Below are 20,635 nucleotides of genomic sequence, written 5' to 3' on the forward strand. Positions count from 1 at the left end.
CTAACTTATGAAAATCACTCATATTAAATGTAAGTGCACTGTCGGTTCGAAAGCCAATAAGAGTAAAGTGTTCTGTCATGCATCATGATCAATGGTCTAGAAAAAGAAAGGAAAAGAAAAGTTAATGAAAAGTAATCTGAAAGTGGCGCTTTATGTCGGTAAAGAAATGCGCACCAAATAAGGAAAAATGCAGGCTTTCTCGTCAGAAATCCATACCGAGTGATTACAGCAGGGAAAAGAGGTGTGGCAATCATTTATCGCCAATTTTTTTCTAAAGTAACAAGTGGCTATGTATTTGACTGCTAAACTGCTGAAGTGTTATCACGCCACCAATAATCAGCCTTTATCGATCAAACAATTTCCCGTTGTAGTGAAATCGGCGATATATGGTGCTTTTGCCAAAGCACCCGTTCCACAATCAATCAAATAATTATTCACTGAATCAATTATGTCAATCTTTATTTATTTAGTTAAACACATGTTGCATTCACTTGATGTGTGATATGACCAGCTGTAGATTTCGGGGAAATACCTTTTAACATGACAGAGCGCATAGAAAAGTAATCGTTAATTGATCAAATCATGCTCAGTGAAGTGCCAAGAAACAGCGTATTGGCCTTAGCACTGGCGCATTTCGCACAATACCCGAAAAAGCATGATCGAGTTTTCTGTAGTCACACAAACAGTCGCAGAATGAGAAGCGGCTTCGTGAGAGAGAGGCAACTTCATGTAGTCGCCTGCAGAACGACACCATGAATAAATGGCGCCGTGACGCGGACCCTGACGTCTTCTGAGCGGGTGGTCTCTACTCAACTTCAGCGCGTGTTACTCCCGCGGTCGGTCGCCCTGAGGAGCAACGTTCCGTCGGTTTCGCTCGGCCTTTGTCTTTCAAGAGCCGCCGAGGCCTGCTGGACGGCCCAGGTTTGGCTTTCGTGGTCGTAGCATTCCGCCGCAGCCGCGAGTCGCGGAGGAATCGTTGTACTTGTCGAAGCCTCACTGGGGAACTTGGCGCAATACCATAGGATGTGCGTCAGGGTGGCCCTCTCCCGCTTGCACACGCGGCACACATCACTCACATATAATTTAGGGTATAGATGAGTCATTAACACCGGGGTGGGTAAAGAACCAGTTTGCAATTGTCTGAACAGCACCGCCTCCGCTCGGCTCAGCCCCTGGTGCGGGGGTGGGAAAGTCGTTCGAGCCAGGCGGTGGAACTGTGTGAGTTCGTTGAACGTCGTCATGCGGTCCTTGGCACTACACCACGTTGGACGGTCGGTTGCAGCGGCGCGGTTGGTTAGTGCTCGCGCCACTGCGTGTGCCGTCTCGTTGTGGTTATCGTGCTTCTCGGACGCATCGTTGCCCGCGTGCGCCGGGAACCACTTGATTCTAACATACCGATTCTGTCGTTGCAGGTCAGCCGAGCACAGAACGCGCACAGCCGGCGCACTTATAGTTCGGAAAGGAAAACGCAGGTGTGTCAGTGTTTTAAATAAAACAGCGCTCCTGGGAACATTCTCAGTTGTGAAAATCTTCAGCAAGCACAACAAAAATTTCAGAACAATTCAGTTTTCGGAAGAAATATTGCACGCGTACACACGCACGCACGCACGCACGCACGCACGCACACACACACACACACACACACACACACACATATATATATATATATATATATATATATATATATATATATTGTGACGAAGAAGATCGGCAGGCTGAAAAGCCCCGTTGCCATCGCGTGGCACGTACCCAGTTTGTTCGCTGGCTGCGCCCCCTGGCGCCCGCTCTCCAATCTATCATCAAGGAGCAGGTAGCCGACCACATTTCGCCTTCTCTTCAACAGGCTCCGACGGCCGCTCCCCTGACGTACGCCTAAGTCGCGATGAGGCCTGCGCCACAGACCTATGGCCCCCTTCGCCCACCTTTGCGCCCACCCATATCCCCTCCAGTCCGTCCACTGGTGAACTATGCACGACCACAAGACCATTGGCGCACGGAAGACAACCGTCCGATTTGTTTTTATTGTGGCCGTGCTGGACACGTTGCACGTCACTGTCGCCTGCTTACACCGAACGTCCCGAACAATGTGCGTCCGTATGCACCACGTTTCCAACAACGCCGTCACTATTCGGACGCCTTTGAATCTCCTTCTGCCGTCGACACCGCATTCTCCGCCGCTCGCCGTTCACGTTCTCCTCGCCGCCGCTCGCTTCCCCCCATGCACCGGCGGCGGAGTCCTTTGCGCCAGGAAAACTAAATATCGCAGATCAGGAGGCGAGAACTGCGGTTCCAGCGAAATGTATAAGGCCTCACACTTCTCCGAAGAATGTTATTGAAGTCGCAATCGAAGGAACATTGACGCTAGCACTTGTCGACACCGGCGCTGCACTTTCAGCGATAGATGCCCGTATTTGCCGCAAGATCGGAAAAGTGACGACGCCGCTTTCTGGACTGTCTTTTCGAACTGCCAACGCGCAGCACGTCGAGCCATCCGGCGCCTGCACTGCTCGTGTCGTAAGTCAGGAGGTCCTCTATATCATAGAATTCATCGTGTTGCCATCATGTTCACACGACGTCATATTAGGTTGGGACTTTCTCTCCACACATCATGCGATCATTGACTGCGCCCGCGATGAAATCGAGCTGTTTCAGTTTTCGACCGATATTATCACTGACCATAAGGACCATTGTCGCAAAATCGCTGTTTCAGATGACACCGTTATACTGCCTGGTCTTCCACTCTTGTCAGTATCTCTTGCGAATCTGTAGATGACGGCACAGTACTCTTCGCTCCGTCTGAACTCTTAGTTCGCCGCCGTTCACTACCACTGCCGTTCGCCGTCCTCGAGTACAAAGCTGGTGCCTCTCTCATGTGCGTCTCCAACCCATCGGCTGAACCAATTACTCTACGCCGCCGTGAAAGCCTTGGCAGAGCGGAGCCACTGACCTCATCTTCACTTTTTGACACGATGGACGACTCCACTTATATTGCTGCTCTCGAGGCATCGCCTCCTCAGTCACTGCCGCGTTCTTTTACGCCAGCTATTGCCAGTGACCTTACGACGAAACAGCGCGACGAACTTCTTCGCTTGCTCCGAGGCTTCTCTTCGTCTTTTGACTGCCAAGCAACATCACTCGGCCGCACCACGACTGTTTCGCACACTATCGACACTGGGAGCCATGCACCAATTCGACAGCGTCCCTACCGAGTATCGGCGACTGAAAGGCGCGTTATCAATGACCAGGTGAACGATATGCTCAATCGCGGTGTCATCCAGCCTTCTAGTAGTCCTTGGGCATCACCAGTCGTCCTAGTTAAAAAGAAAGACGGCTCCATACGATTTTGCGTCGATTATCGAAGGCTTAATAAGATTACCCGAAAGGATGTATACCCGTTGCCACGTATTGACGACGCACTTGACTGTTTGCCAGGAGCGGAGTTTTTTTCCTCCTTAGATCTCCGCTCTGGCTACTGGCAGGTGCCCATGGCTGACGCTGACTGTTCGAAAACCGCATTTGTAACACCTGACGGCTTATATGAATTCACTGTGATGCCGTTCGGTCTGTGCAATGCACCCGCCACCTTCGAACGCATGATGGACGGCATCCTACGTGGCCTGAAGTGGCATACTTGCCTCTGCTACCTCGACGACGTTGTCGTCTTTTCTCCTGATTTTCCTACCCATCTTCGGCGTTTACATCAAGTTTTGACCTGTCTCCGGAATGCTGGTCTCCAGCTTAACTTAAAAAAGTGCCGATTTGCAGCTCGAAAACTGACCATATTAGGCCACGTTGTCTCCATAGAAGGCATTCTTCCTGATCCTGCTAAACTTCGCGCCGTATCCGAATTTCCAAAGCCCACTAACTTGAAAGCACTACGCAGCTTCATTGGCCTATGCTCTTATTTTCGACGTTTCGTTCGCAATTTCGCTACTGTGATCGCACCACTAAACCAACTTCTCCAAGGCGACAATGAACTTTCTGCTTGGTCGGAAGCCTCTGATGATGCCTTTACGACTCTTCGTCACCTACTCACGTATCCGCCAATCTTGCGCCATTTTGATCCCAGCTCACCTACCGAACTTCACACTGACGCCAGTGGTGTCGGCCTTGGTGCCGTGCTCGCACAACGCAAGAACACTAATGCCGAATACGTCGTCGCCTATGCCAGTCGTGCCCTCACGAAACCTGAGGCCAATTACTCCGTAACAGAAAAAGAGTGCCTGGCTATCGTATGGGCTCTTCAAAAATTTCGCCCGTATCTCTACGGTCGACGCTTTGACGTTGTGACGGATCATCACGCTCTTTGCTGGTTGTCCAACCTAAAAGACCCGTCGGGCCGCCTCGCTCGGTGGGCCCTCCGAATCCAGGAATACGATATCCGGGTCGTCTATCGCTCTGGCCGCAAACACGCCGACGCCGATGCCCTCTCGCGCTCCCCTGTTACTTCAGACAGCAGCACTTCTACCGACAGACATGACATCTCACCACTTGACATCCTCGACATGGCATCGGAGCAACAACAAGACCCATGGATCGTCATGATGTTCGACTTTTTGTCAAATCCTCCGGCAACTTCGGCACCTCGAGCGCTACGCCGACAGGCGCAGCATTTCAGAATCCGGGACGGACTTTTATACCGCCGCAACTACCACAATGACGGCCGCAAATGGCTTTTAGTAGTGCCTCGCCACCTACGACAAGAGTTATGCTCCGCTTTTCATTCTGACCCGCAGTGTGGTCACGGCGGAGTGTCAAAAACTTACACACGGCTTCGCCAACGATATTATTGGCGATGGATGTACACCTTCGTCCACAAATGTGTACGCTCCTGCATTGCCTGCCAGTGACGCAAATGTGTCCCGCATCTCTACACCGCTCCTCTCCAACCACTTCCCTGCCCAGCTCAGCCATTTGACCGTGTCGGCATTGATATATATGGGCCTCTTCCATCTACTGGCGCTGGCAACCGATGGATTGTTGTCGCCGTAGATCATTTGACACGGTATGCTGAAACCGCCTCCTTGCCTGCCGCATCAGCAAAAGACATCGCCTCGTTCATACTACACAACTTCGTTCTCCGCCATGGCGCACCACGTGAACTGTTGAGCGATCGGGGCCGCGTATTCCTCTCAGATGTCCTGAAGTCACTCTTGTCTAAATGCCAAATTATTCACCGCACTACTACCGCTTATCATCCACAGACCAATGGCTTAACAGAACGATTCAACAGAACTCTTGGTGACATGCTATCAATGTATGTTGCATCTGACCACTCCAACTGGGACCTTGTACTTCCGTTCGTCACTTACGCATATAAGACTGCCTCTCAAGCCACTACCGGATTCTCACCATTTTTTCTGCTTTACGGACGCCATCCCTCCAGCACCATTGATACGGTTCTCCCGTACCGGCCGGACCCTGCTGAATGCTCACCTGTTGCTACGGTTGCTCAGCACGCCGAGAAATGCCGCCAACTGGCCCGTTCGTTGACGTCTGCTCAACAGTGCCGCCAAAAAGAACGCCATGACCTCAATCCTCCCCCTCACCCCTTCCCCGTCGACTCACTCGTGTGACTTTGGGTCCCGCCTGTTGCTGCTCCTGGCCTTTCGTCCAAGCTCCTCCCGAAGTACCACGGGCCCTACCGCGTGGTTGCACAAACATCACCAGTGAACTACGTGGTCGAACCCGTATCGCCATCTTCCGATCTGCGTCGTCGGGGGCGAGAGACTGTGCACATTGACCGGATGAAGCAGTATTACGATCCGCCTACCTCTTCCTAGGTCGCCAGGATGGCTCCTCTTCAATTCCGGGGGTGATTGTGACGAAGAAGATCGGCAGGCTGAAAAGCCCCGTTGCCATCGCGTGGCACGTACCCAGTTTGTTCGCTGGCTGCGCCCTGCCTGCTGGAGCTGAGTTTGTCGCTGCTGCTATATATATATATATATATATATATATATATATATATTGGATTACTTTACAAATTATGTTTTTTTTTTTAGGATGGTGAGCTCGACTGTCACTTCCTCCAGTGCACTACATCTCCAGGCTTGGAGCGGTGCCTGACGCCGGCAAAATATGGCGAGAGCGAGTGGGGCTACATCAATCTAGTTACTACCAAATTAGGAACGCCCACTAAGCTTCAGAAAAGACACTCCCTCGCCGGGACAGGAATTGGCCTCCTTGGTACAGTATTCGACCACTACCTCCCCCATGGTTCCTACGATTTAACCAATGGTCCTCATTCCCCAGCAGCTACGGGGCAACTGACCAAGGCGGCGGTCACACCTGTTACGCAGCAAAGGGTGCTAAGAATCTCTGCATCCGCACGGGCCGCTAATGGAAGCTGACCCTGTCAACCTTTACTAGGTGGGGCGATGAAATGAGGAAATTCGCGGGTGCTAGTTGGAAGCGGTTGGTGCAGGACAGGGGGAATTGGAGATCGCAGGGAGAGGGCTTCGTTTTGCAGTGGGCATTATTATTATTATTATTATTATTATTATTATTATTATTATTATTATTATTATTATTATTATTATTATTATTATTATTATTACTCGCGTATGGTTTGCGGTGTTCTACTAAAGCTGAAAAGCTGGAGGCCACATTCAAGACCATTTACACCTGTAAGGATTAATTTCTTTCCGCAGCGATCATCAGCGTCAGTGTTTTGTGCACGTTCTTTATTTTTCCAACTGCACTTGTTAGATTCTTGTCAGCAATGCTACGTCACGCTGGAGGGCTCGTGATGTTTGTGAGCTAAAATTACTGGGAGCGCTGCAGTTATTTTCTTCTTTTTTTTCTGTCAATCTATCTATTTCCGTGACCAAATGATTTTTGCGGGACATGCGTATATACAGACAGGGGAGCCAATGAATCTTAATCATTTTTATAATTTATGGGGTTTTACGTGCCAAAACCACTATCTGATTCTGAGGCACGTGGTACTGGAGGACTCCGCAAATTTCGACCACCAGGAGTTCCTTAACGTGCACCTAAATCTAAGCACACGGGTGTTTTCGCATTTCGCCCCCATCGATTACATCGCCGAGATTCGATCCCGCGACCTAGTGCTCAGCAGCCCAACACCATAGCCACTGAGGCCAATGAATCTCTTTGACTTGTGCGACAAGACAGACACATGCAAAGCATCCCACAACGCTCTTATATTAACCCTTGAGAAACGCTGTTCAGACAGAGCTCAAGCTTTACAGAAAACACTGAAATAGGGGTACGAATGAGCACGTTATACCAACGTAAAATACCACTTTAGACGACATTCAATTTGTTCGTGTTGATCCTTTGCAGACACACACGTTGGAATGGAACGTCGAGCATGTAATTTTCTCATTTGCTCATTTTATTCGCATGCTCGTGTAACTGGGAGCGCAGCGGTATACAAATGTACATGGCAAGAATTATTGGGCGGCAAGATAAGGTATATAATGGGTGAAAAACTTTGATAGAGTATATGAGAACGAACAACGTCTTATGCTGCAACGAAAATGTTTTATTACTTAGGATAACTAATCTTCTCTTGCTGAAACTAACAACAGGCTTAAATTCAAATGACCTTATATACTACGGCCTGTTCAGGGAAGTGTATGAAGTTAATGAAAACTAGAGCGATTTATGCATTCTCTTTAGGGATGGGTTACCATTCAAAGTTTCGAATTCGAATGCTGCAAGCTAATTATTCGTATTTGAGAAGGCACTATCCAGTATTTCCAAATATTTAAACCTGCCTAGTATTTTGCAATAACCGATTCCTAAAATCTTGTTAAGTATAGTTTTCAATTTCGTGGCGGACGCCCACATGACAATCTGTCAGTCTTGCTTCTAATTTGTCCTTTAGTGTGTTTCGACATCTATCCATGCAGCATTTTGATCTATTACGCTGTTAATTACCAGCGATGTTTTTTCTTGCAATGGCTGTTTTTACGTTTGGCAACTTCACACAACTCCTTTGCTAGCTTTTTTTTCTTCTTTATCCTCAATCACTGATCATTTCTCGCCAACCATTTATTTAGAGTTTTCCTAATGCTCCATTGCCTACGGCAGCCGCTCATTCTCGAAAAGCTTGTTTGCTTGCAACCAGGCTCTAAGGATGACGAGAGGTTGTTCGAGCTGATTTGCTATGACAATTAGTGGTCTCGTATTTATAGCCTATTCTTTGTCCCTGTTAGGCAGATAACATTTTTTTAGCGGTCGGTACGCCTGTGGTACTTAAATATACAGAAATTAATACTCCTGGGCAAATATAAGCGTCTACGTTTGACAAATCAATATTTTTTTAGTTATTGGATGCTTACTCTGCGTATCCGACTCGCAATTAAAAAAAATATATATTTGCCCCTCCTAATTGTTATAACAGAACTAAACGCAACTAACTGCACACGTAGTTCAAGAAAAAAAAAAGAACAATCAGCGAAACTTTAGTAAAAACAGGATTGTGGCGCCGCTTTGCGACGATGTGGTGAAACGCCGACAGTGATTCTAGCCGGTAGCGCCAGGAGTCAGCACATTCATTTCTCCTTGGGCCAAGCGAAAGAAGCGAGATTGATTTCGTTTTCTATTTCCTTTTTCTTTTTCTTTTCTTTTTTTGCCAAGACAAGGCAGCGGCTAGGCTTAATAGGCAAGACAGCTGGCTGTACTAGCTTGCCATGAAAAGCCTTCACCACTATGATCATGACATATGAGTAGGGATCCGCGTTTTCGTTTCCCTCCGATAAAATTCGAAAAAAAAAATGAAAAGAAAGTGACGACTTGGATTGATAATGGAAATCTGCGAATTTCGAGGTCCTCAATTTTGTTGCCAAGTTCGATGAAGTGACGTCTGTGCGACAACCTTTGCACGGATGTCGACTGCAAGTTTTGTGTAGCACGCCAGGAGAGGTGCTATGTAGTCAATAAGGGTTATGCTGCTGTTGCAAAAAACAAACAAACAAAATATGGGAAAGAAAGACAAATAAAATAAAAGCGAAACGTGTCATGCATCCAAACATTTATACCCCCGACTTTCGCGTCAGGCGACTTAGTCTGGTGAACCCACACACCATGAACCCACACGATCGTGAACCCACATGATCGTGAACCGACACATTAACGTGGAACTGCCAGCAGCGTTTGACACGTATGGTCTGTCATATGCTGGAGTTTCTGCACTGGGGCATGTCGAAAGAGCTCTCAGAATATCAGGCGTCTGCTGCTAGGACACTGCCGAGCTACGGACATGGGAAGCTCGTTCTGATTATTTCGATAAGTCGGAATAGGTGTGCGCAGTGACCTCTTCGAAGTTTTATAAAATGAGAGCATACATCACAAGAAACTGCTAAGACCAGAAAAATTTTGTCGGCTGTTGTAAATGTTGGCTCGAAACGTGTCCCTTTATTAGCCCCTTCATTTGCGACGAAGGCAGTTATGGGATAAGGCCGCAACGCAGCAGTCACTTATGCTAAAAAGGCCAAGAAACTGCGTACTTTAGTGCACCATAGAAGAAAAAAAAGCTCCTCAATCACACGGAACAGTCACTTATGCTAAAAAGGCCAAGAAACTCGGCACTTTAGTGCACCATAGAAAAAAAGCTCCTCAATCACACAATTCTACGCATGAGCAAGGCCTCAGGCCTGCCGCCTCGGCACATTGCCGTATTTGTGCGATTCTAACGCGCACTTTTGTTGAACAAAAGTCGCACATAAATTTGCATGCGCGTTACAATCGTAGCTGAATCTACTCAGGTTCAATATAGATACCGATTCCTACTAAAGAAGGAAGGATAAAAGGAAGCTCTACGCAAGGTAGCTAGCCACACTGCCATCGAACGGGTCGCCCGAAGAAAGAGATTCACAGAGACATATACCATAAGACTTCCCTGATTTTATTTTAACAGGTAATTCTGCGCTATTCATTGCTAATTCCATAGATGTTCGGAACTTTGCGCCATAATAATTCGCAATAATCCACCCATTTCTTGGCCAATCCTCCTTCCGGGGTAGCAGCCACATGCGTGATAGCCAACAAAGACGACGATGAGGACCACGAACAACAACAACAACAACAGCAGCAACAACAACAGGTGGGTCGATGGTGCGTGTAATGTCTCCCCGCAGACGGTGGTTGCAAGAATCTGCAGAAGCGTTGCATTTCTAATGAAAACAATGGAAATGAATAGGGCTTTCTGTGGTCGGTAGGCAGCGAAAAGGAGGTCTGTCGTCGGAGTCCGATTGCCACTAGCCGCTAAGATTCAGCTGTGTGCGTGCCCGTGTGCCTTTGAATCTGTCGTAATATCGTTTCAACACGGTATACACGTCGACTCAAGTTTCGTTACTCGATATGCGTGGTAGAACCGGCACCAAGTTATTATTATTTATATATAGCTTTGGCCTGTAAGATAACTGCGCCTTACAATCAGTCGCGGGGTAGAATCGTGCAAATGCGGTATGTGTTTTGGTGTCCTTCATTTGCGCAAGAAGTCACGGATTTGACTCCTACACAGACACAGACAAGTGAGAAATACCCAACGAAATTATGATATGGCTAACATCAGGGTCTGTGCGTTTTTTGATTACCCTCAATGTGTTAACCGTTAAGCTTAATCAGCTGGCCAGGAACACAACTTCATTAACACAATAGCGAAAATTTCCGGGATCCTTCCCCAAATAGTTCGTTTTCTCGAATTTCAATTGAATGCTGATTGTTAACCACGCATTTCTTGGAAACCCTGAATTTTGTGAACTCCATTGGCCACTCATTTACGCAGCACTGAGCGGACGACCACCATATGAGGGCGTTTTGAGCGTGTCATATACTGCAGTTCTGGCCAAGTATATACGATGTTTCTCATAGCCCATGGGGTGCGGGGACGTTAAACACAATGAACGAGTCAATCAGTAAGTGTTCGATGCCTTTCGAATGTGCGTTCGCTGATCTTGTCGGGTGGTGCAAGTGCGTACACATATGTGTATGTATGCGTACAAGACGAAGGGTTTCGCGCCAGACCCGAAGCTATAGCCTTCAATGAAGAAGAAGAAAGATAAACGTAACGGCATATGCTTTAACTGTAGTTTCGGCTGGAAGCCAGGCCTCCGGCCGAAACGTCAGTAAAAACATATGCCATAATTTTCGTCTTTTTCGTTACTTTTTTGAACGGTGTGTGTGTGTGTGTGTGTGCGTGTGCGCGTGCGCGTGTGCGTGTGTGCGTGTTGTGTGTGTGCGTGTGTGCGTGTTGTGTGTGTGTGTGTGTGCGTGTTGTGTGTGTGTGTGTTGTGTGTTTGTGTGTGTGTGTGTGTGTCTGTGTTTGTTTGTGTGTGTGTGCGTGTTGTGTGTGTGTGTGTTGTGTGTTTGTGTGTGTGTGTGTGTGCGTGTTGTGTGTGTGTGCGTGTTGTGTGTGTGTGTGTTGTGTGTTTGTTTGTGTGTGTGCGTGTGTGTGTTGTGTGTGTGTGTGTGTGCGTGTTGTGTGTGTGTGTTTGTTTGTGTGTGTGCGTGTTGTTTGTGTGTTTGTGTGTGTTGTGTGTTTGTGTGTGTGTGTGCGTGCGTGTTGTGTGTGTGTTGTGTGTTTGTTTGTGTGTGTGTGTTGTGTGTGTGTGTGTGTGTGTGTGTGTGCGTGTGTGTGAGAGTGTGTGTGTGAGAGTGTGTATGTGTGTGTTGTGTGCGTGTGTGTGTGAGAGTGTGTGTGTGAGAGTGTGTATGTGTGTGTTGTGTGTGTGTGTGTGTGTGTGTGTTGTGTGTGTGTGTGTGTGTGTGCGCGCGCGTGCGCGCATCGCACGAGTAATGCAATCAGGTGCATTCGTAGCACACTCACGGCCAGTTTCTTTTTCGCCCCTTAAATTCTCATTTATTTAATATTTCTACACTACTGTTAAATAAACAAGCACTTCGCCTCGTACTTTCCTTGTCATTACCTGTTGCCGTAATGTGGTTGTGACTTAAAAGAACAGGTGCCCTTTCGGTGCCCTTTCTACTCGTTGAATATACGTATGTGTATAGAAAGTGTCGCACGTATCTCTAGCCAAACAATACACATATACAAATGCTACGACGTAGCTGGACAGAACTAATGTAATGCTCTTGGCCGTCACTTGGAGATACTCTGATAATTTTTTATTCCACCTCATTTCATAATTAGCCTTAAACAATTATTCAATTTCTCAAGCATTATGATTAGATGAAAAGTGTAGCGCAACATAAAAAACTCCTCATGCTGCTTTCTGTTCCTCCTTACGTGCTAGATAAAATTGTTTTTTGCGAGAGTGAAAGAAGCCCGCAAGTATACGCAAAATTGGGTGCAACTGGCCGGTCGAGGCACTTAGCGTGTATTCACGAAGACCTGGGTTCGTAATGCGAAGACATGGGTTCGTATCCCACCTGCGGCCAGTTGTTTCCTCATCCCCTTTCATTTCCATTAATTTTTCATTTCTTGAACTATATTAGTAAGTACAAGTAATGTCCCCTATGTTCTCCCTCGTGTCTGTGTTTGTTGGCTTCTTATGATTAATAATAAAAATCAGGCCCTTCGATTTCCTTCCTTCTCTTTCATATATATATATCGGGTCCTTATATATATATATATATATATATATATATATATATATATATATTATCGGGTCCCTCGGTTAACCCCCTTTCTTCTCGTTTATATATATATATATATATGTATATATATATGTGAACGACACCGTCAAGGCTTCCTCCTTCTCACCGTCACCTCACGTTCTCAGGACGAGCGGGCTTGTTATCGCGCCGCTGGCTGTGTCACGTTGCGTCTCCGACCGTGACAGCTACGACATTCGCCCGATCTATTTATCTGTCGATTGTAGCGATCTGCATTTCGTTTTTTTTTTATCTTGTTTTCTTCTTTGTGTGTGTGTGTGGGGGGGGGGGGTGAGGGGGCAATTCCGCCATCCGTAGGCGGCGTCTTCACCGATTCCCGGCTTTAGCTTTCACCTGCGCCCTTTGCGTTCCCTTAGGACAGAGCGAAAAACAAAAACAAAGAACACTGGCATTGAACTAAGCCTTGTCGCTTCTGGGCGTCGGTGGCTGATGCACCGGCACTGAGGCGTGCCTCCTGTGGCAATCCTCGACCGATGGAAGAGGCGCGACCACCCACTCAAATAAATTTCCTCTCGAATGCGGCACGACCATCAACCGTACACCCCTTTTCAAGGAGCAACAAAAGGGCGAAAAACGAAGAAGAGACCGGACTATCAAGGTATTGCGTGCCAGATTAACTATCGGTTATTATCTTAAGTTGTCGCTCATGCCTTCCTGCGCATGCGCAGTCACTTCTACGTGTGCAAATGGGAAGCTTGTTGAGTAGATTTTTAAGTTGCGAGTAAGGGGTTTGTCCTGTCATTTCCTTGTCCTCGATCTTTTCGGTGCCCTTTAATATGTTGCGTAGATGAATGTCAACCAACTAATTCGCCTGTCCATCCTGATACTACTACCATTTACTACGAAGCAGTCAAAAGTTTTTTGGTATGTGCATCGACAGCCATTCTTTACAAATTTTCAATATATCTTTGAGCCCAACGTGGTAGACGCATGGCATAGATAAAATGTTTGACACAGGAGGAGGTGACAGTAAACAATGTGACACCTGTTTTGCGAAACTTGGAGGGGGCACGATGACAGATCTCTACAAACAGAGAAAAAAAAAATCGCAGAAGCTTCCTATCCCTGAGGAAGTCAGAAATTCTTTCGCATTGCAAGACACGAAAAGCCGTCATCAATTTCAGTTTAGGGCCGTACGTGACGCAATAATCACGAATTAGATTGGGGAATGGTGCCCTCCGTTGGCTTCATGGTATCGGGTGTCACTGGTAACAGGATCGGATTGGCTATGGATCCACTGAAGAACACGCTATTTCAACATCTTAGCTAAACAAATGAAGAAAGCGGCAAAACACACTAAACTATGTGGAGAACAGCATAATTTGACTAGCAAGAAATCTACCTTTCACAATCGCTTGCAATAGAAGAATCCGCATTATATATAAAGAGCTTGATATCAAAGTCAAATTCAAAAGAAATATTCAATTCAAATGCAAATTCAATATTCAAGTTCAAATTCAAGTTCAAATTCAAAAGAAAGCGCATAAAGGTTGCTAATAGGGCACAATCACCTGAACATTACGTTGAGAGAAAATAAAAATGAAAAAAAGAGAAACCTTCAGACCTAAGCATAAGAATGCTCCGGAAGCATGAAGGCAATCATGACGTTTCGCTTCGATAAAAATTACGTCCTAAACAAGCCACCGTCCGAAAAGAAATTCAAAACAAATTACAGAATGATGTCTTTACCAGTAAATGACGCCTATTGATGTCGTCAAAAGGTCCACGAACACGATTTCATTTTAAGGCATGCTGCAGTGAGATACTTTTGATCAAATGGGTTTCTTTAACCTGCACTAAGTGCGCAATACATGGTCGTGTCTTCTTTCTCTTTTTTTTTTTTGCATTCCGCCGTTATTGGAACGCGGCCGCCATGGCCGAACCCTCGACAAGGATTGAAACTACATCCTCGGGGTCAACAGAGCAATGCAATAGCCACCGAGCTACCTAAGAGTGCACCACAAATTGTCTCGCGAAGCTGATCAAAGCATAGCTGCTTCCATCTGACGGAAACACCACGTACCTTACATTCCTGTATGAATGAGGCAGTGCGGAATTCATTGTAGTGAACGTTAGTAGTGAAAATCAAAGTTACCTGGTTGTTGTTCCAGTTTACCGCAAGAGTCGCTTAACTATTAAATTACAGTCGCAAGGACACGCGAAATTCTATTGCTCGAAAATTGGCAGTGGCTTAGTTCGGCTATGCCAGGATATACGTAGCGAAAGCTAAGGCATAGCACGGTGGATGGATGGATGGAATAACTTTAATGAAAGGTCCTGCGAGCTACGGGGCGCAAAGGCCCATAGAGCGGCCTACTCCCACGTTGGGGCCGGGGGTTGTAACTCCCTTGCCGTATCGTGGGCTCGCTGGTTAGTATGGTTAGCCTTGGTTAACTTTGATTGCAAGTCCAGGTTACTCTGGTTATCTAGCTATGTTGGGGCGTTTAGGCAGTCGTTCGGCGCGCTGTTCGTCTGTTTCCTGAGCGATTCCTTTCCTCTTCATCTCATTCCGATGTCGATTCCAGGCTTCCGCCTGCTCATCAGAATTGTCGCCGTCTATACTGCCGCCTCAACTGTGGTTGCGGCGCACGCGAGCTCTCCTTTTCGATCCTCCGACATGTTATCAGGCATGCGACGCAGGTGGCGAAGCGAGCGGAGGCGAGTGAAACGACGAGGAATGCGGTGTGACGTCATACCAAACGGCGGCGGCGGAAAGCTGCGGCGCTGCTCAGCGGCGGAACACCTGTGGCTCGGTGCTACCAGTGGCACATGCGCAGTAGTGACTAGGGAGCGAGAGGGAGACGGAAATATCCGCGGTGAGGTGCGCGTTGTGACGTCATGTGCCTCCTCGGAGCACCGCCACGGCGAAATCGCAAGTTCGCGGCCAGTAAAGCTTTCGCTCTAACACACTCACGGTAGCGACGACCCACCTAAACTTGCTATTTCGTGAACGAAAAACCTAAACACACTCGCAAGTCGTTCAAAAATACAGGCGCAACAAAAAGGCCAGGGAAAACGAAATAGAACATTTCGCGAGCGGCACGGAGGAAGCAGCGAGTACAATGCGCGCGTGTTGGCGTCCTATAGGTGGGTTGGCGAATTAGCATTGCGCCAGTAGCCGGAACTCTTTGGCGAGATAGAATGCATTGCCCGCGTTGTCGAGAAAGCTGACTCTATCTCTTTACCGCTCGTAGTTTCGTACGCTATCCAAGTTCATCACTTGAACACCTTGAAGAAAAAAAATAACAAAAAAAACACTATTTATGACGGGAACTGACTCACATTTGTAGCACGTAGCTGCTCGTGACACCTGGATCCCGTGCAGCCGCACCCTTAATACTGTCTCGTGAACGCGGTGGGATGTTGCCAACGAGTATGAGTGGAACGGTGGTTACGGAAAACGCTGAGGTTAACGCAGCAGTATACGGCCGAGGTTTTCGTATCCTATTTTACAACTGCGCTCCCTATCAACCCCTTTTACACGCGGGACATTTGGGCAAACATTGCGCGTAAATGCCGGCGGAGCAGCTGTCCGAGACAGCTGGCTTGGCGTGCTGTCGCCTCGCCTGAGAAAGAGAGTGAGAGAGAGAGAGAGAGAGAGTGAGAGAAGCACCTCTTTGTGAAGAAAGGAAACGTTAGCGTTGTCCTCTGCAGCCCTTGAGGGAGAAAGGCTCAGAGTGGGCGCGCCTATTTCAGGCGGATAAACAGGGAAAGGTAACGATATGCCTAACGCACCGGTGCGGAGAAAGGGATGCTAGGGAACTTGCTGTCTCTAACTATTTGGCGCTGATCTGAGTTTCGCTCATATCGCCTGGCGTATTTCTTTCCTGTTGTACGTGGCGGGAAATTGGGTTTTCAAGAATCCTGTCTCCTGTGCAAGCCAGGCATCATCTTTGCAGACTCTTGCGTGTGTGTAGACTCTTGCGTGTGCATGATTGTGCGTGAGCGGGAAAGCGTGTCTTTCTGTATTTGCGCATGCGAGGACGCGTGTGTTTGTGTGCCTTTAACAACTCATGCTACTGCAGCATTCGGTTATTGTTGATTAGTGTATGTCCACATATTCCTTTGACCATTTCTGTTGCTGATAAGGCAGGTGTAACGTAATTTTAGACAATGGCCAGCGGTAGATAGAAGTCTTCCACTCTCTGAGCTATACTACTAGAAATTCACGGACATTACTTGCACTAGAATAGTTGCAACGCGTAGTTGTCAAATTCACCGTTATCAATAACTAACTTGAAAACTAAAGACTGTGCAGCAGGTTGCCGTTTATGTGTTGTAACCAGTGGGTTCACGAGGCATACTTCACTCAGAAGGCATTCTCATTGGCTTGCATGAAAGGTTGTCGTGTCTTGATCAAGGGGGGCGTCTTGTTAAAGAAAGAAAAGAAGAATTTCAATAACAGTGCTCTTAAATTTAATGCAATCTTTACGCAACTCAGGCCAAATGTGCCGTTAGATTAAACGTTCGTTCCAAGCGCACATTCCTTGAAAACTGACCGGCTCAAATTCGTGCATTGGAATATGCGCACTGAACTAATTGATTTGGATATAATGGGTCATCAAGATTCGCCAATTCATAAGTTGCGATTTTTCATGTTCCGGTGAAAGCAATTTGAAAGACTTCTATGGAAGGGCTATTCCATACATCGGCCAGACTGATTGTTTGAGAAAGGAAGACATTCCGTCTTCCAGTATTTATTTCTTTGCCATTTCTTGCCATGTCCATCGACTTTCTTTCCAAGCAAATTTCATCACTTATATTTCCTTAACCTATATAGAAGAGAAATCGAATGAAAGTAAACGAATACAAAAAACCTTCCCCCCTGACCACCGAGCTACACTTATCGGTACGTTAGTATTAAAAATACATGTTTACTTCAGTCGCTTCAATTTTTTATCCAACATGCACATCCAACTGAACGCATAGGAGAGAGAGTAAAGAGCCGATAACAGCTATCGCGATTGAAAATGACTCCTCAGTCTTTGTTCCAATAATGCTTTTTCTACAAATGTATATACCCTAGATGTTTGCTGTTCTTCGAAATTGCTGCCGTCATAGCCTGCTTACGCGGAATTTTCCCGATCACCCACTCAGTCGGCAGAGAGCGATCATTTCCTCAGAATAGGTGCCGTCGGCGATTTCCCGGTTGGTTTTCTGTTGTTGCGACTCGGTATAAATGAGGCTTTCGCGCAAAGCTCGGGTGTTGATTCAGCGAAGACTGTTCGTTGACCTAACAGCACGCTCGAAATCCAACGTCTCCTTGACGCCACTGACACCTTTGAAAGATTCTTACTTGTGTTCCCGGTTGTCTATCTTTCACCGACTCTTACACCATTGAAGGCAAACATTCTTACTCTGCTGCTGTTTTAGCGCTCTTGCATATTTGAGCTTGCAAACGAGGATTGCATTTTCAGCGGTATTTCTCTGGGACGCTCGTCTGTATGTTTACCTATTGTAAGTTTATCGCGTGTACAATAAGGCTCTGTTTTCATCCCGATCCTCGCATGTTTGATTCGAAAGCCTATGAAAAAAAATCTGTTTAGGCATTTATTTAATCGAGCTGTTGCAGCAATCAAACACGACGTTGAGACTCAACGCCAACGACGAGGCTGAAAAGGCGAGGCGTTCTGTGTAGGAATAGACGGCGACCTACAAAAACAACGGCGAAAGAAAAAAGAAAGGAAAAATATATAGGCTTAATAACGTACAGTACAGAATGCTCGAGTGACACTCGCAAGCGTAACGTCTCAATTATGCAAATCTGTTTTTCCAAGTTTCCGTTCCAACAAACCGCTTTCGTCTCGCCGATTTCGAATGCGCGCATTTGGCACGCACACGTTCTGCTTCACACTCTTCGCTCCCTTCTCTTCGTAAGACCCCGTCTGATCCGTATTTAGATAAGAATGTTTGCTTGAAGCAATCAAGAATCGCAGGCAAACAATCTGTCGTTGTTTGTATAGGCATGACAATTGGTAAGCACAGTCCATGTTTCCTCTTCTCATTTTCGGCAATCTGCAGCATCACGTGGTGCAATGTCTGTAACCACTCGTGCCGGTTATCTTGATATTGCGACCCTTTGGTAGATTTGCGCGCACACACACACACACACACACACACACTATCACACACTCACTGACTCACTCACACATACATACATACATACATACATACATACATACATACATACATACATACATACATACATACATACATACATACATACATACATACATACATACATACATACATACATACATACATACATACATACATACATACATACATACATACATACATACATACATACATACATACATACATACATACATACATACATACATACATACATACATACATACATACATACATACATACATACATACATACATACATACATACATACATACATACATACATACATACATACATTAAACGAGCAGGCAAATAAATAAATGAAAAGCCACATGCTGAGCATCACTTCTCAAAACCCTCTGCTTCTTAGCATCCTTCAGAGCGAAGTACTTAGCAAGATGGACGACTGTTGCCTCAGGCAGACATCCTTGCCTTTCTTAAAATAAATTATCCTGTGTATTTTTTCCCCTCTACTCACTCCATCTAATCATCTGCGGCTTTGGACTGCATTTCTGTTGCTTTGGAAACCACTCTACAGTCCTTACAACTTATGAAAATGCCGGTCTCACTTTTTTTACATTTTACAACGTTTCACTTATCGCTTCCTCTTGTATCTTTCGTCTTGCGCTTCATGGGAACACCTCGATTATATCTGTTGTCTTCCAAGTTTCGGAAACCTAGGTAAATAGTGGCAGAATGCAGTGACTGTTAGTTACTTTGCGTGTACTACTTTAATTAAAGGGCGCTAGTTTAAACCAGGCGTGCTCGGTGATCTGACGGTAAGCGGGCGCGTCTCGCATGCAAAGCGGGCCATTCATCTTACGAGCATTTTTTTTTTTTTTTTGCAGTGCGCACTATGCATTCTACATTCGCGTAGACGCGGCGGCGCTACCAAGCACGCCAGAAGTTTTCGTGCGGCGCCTCCTGGTGTGTTGTGTGCTCCTTCCGCTGTTCCTAGTTTATTTATTTTTTTCGAGCAGTTTTAACCTTCCTTCAAAAATGAACCAACCAGCCAGCAAGAACGTCCTCAAGAAAAGAACTGAATCGTAGCTTTCCTTTTTCACGGTTCCACAGGAGAAGAAGATTTCTGCAAGCTTCGTAAACATGAAAGCTATAATTTTCCTACAAGCCTGAGCGGAGAGTCCGCGCAAGCTTTACTGAGCCCTCTGAGAAAAGTTTTCCTTCACTGGACGTCCGCATAAAAATTCGATGATAGAGGGTCACTCAGTCGGAAGCTTTTAGTGTCCCGCAAAAAGAAAAAATGGTAAGGCTTAGCTTGGTTAAGCCAAGAATGCGTTGCATATTGCGCGGCCGCGCAATATGCGGCCGCGCGCGACCGCGCCAGTTGGGGCCCAGCTTTTCCTCCGGATGTCGTGACGTCACGTCACGTGGTTGCGCTCAAGGTCAATGGTGGCTTCCCGGCCGCGCCCAAGGGCTGAACTGAGTGATTGCAATATGCAACGCATAAAAAGCGATGTGGCCCAGAGTGACGAGAAGAACGTCACTGCAGCACGACTACGGCACGATGATTGCGTGATGAGGGCGGGGTCACTATGATGGCATGGCACGATGACGTGTTGTCTTAAAATGACGGCACGTTGGCACAAAGACGAAACGATGTCGACTGACGACATCGTGGCAACGAATAACGATAGCACGCCGATGGCAGCCTGGTGGCAAGAAGCCGATGGCACGATGATGGCACGACGCCATATTAAAGTGGCCCGACACGTAATGATCAATAGTGATTATTCCGCGACGACCACGACGACGACGACGAAATAAAGATGGCGTGGTGCCGATAAGTCGACGTATGACCGTGACGCGACAGACAGCGATGAACAACGAAGGTTTCGCGACGATGACGTCATTCCGATGTGACGAAGACTCG

At 46.7% G+C, this 20,635-nt stretch overlaps 1 protein-coding gene across 3 annotated transcripts in view; it reads left to right on the forward strand.

Annotated features, from left to right (window-relative positions):
* Positions 1-20,635, forward strand: part of LOC135920736 (adhesion G protein-coupled receptor E2-like) — a 565,456-nt gene that overhangs the window by 204,399 nt on the left and 340,422 nt on the right. The gene's annotated exons all lie outside the window — the stretch shown is intronic.

The sequence above is a fragment of the Dermacentor albipictus genome, chromosome 6 (genome assembly GCF_038994185.2).
Source record: "Dermacentor albipictus isolate Rhodes 1998 colony chromosome 6, USDA_Dalb.pri_finalv2, whole genome shotgun sequence".
NCBI lineage: Eukaryota > Metazoa > Arthropoda > Arachnida > Ixodida > Ixodidae > Dermacentor > Dermacentor albipictus.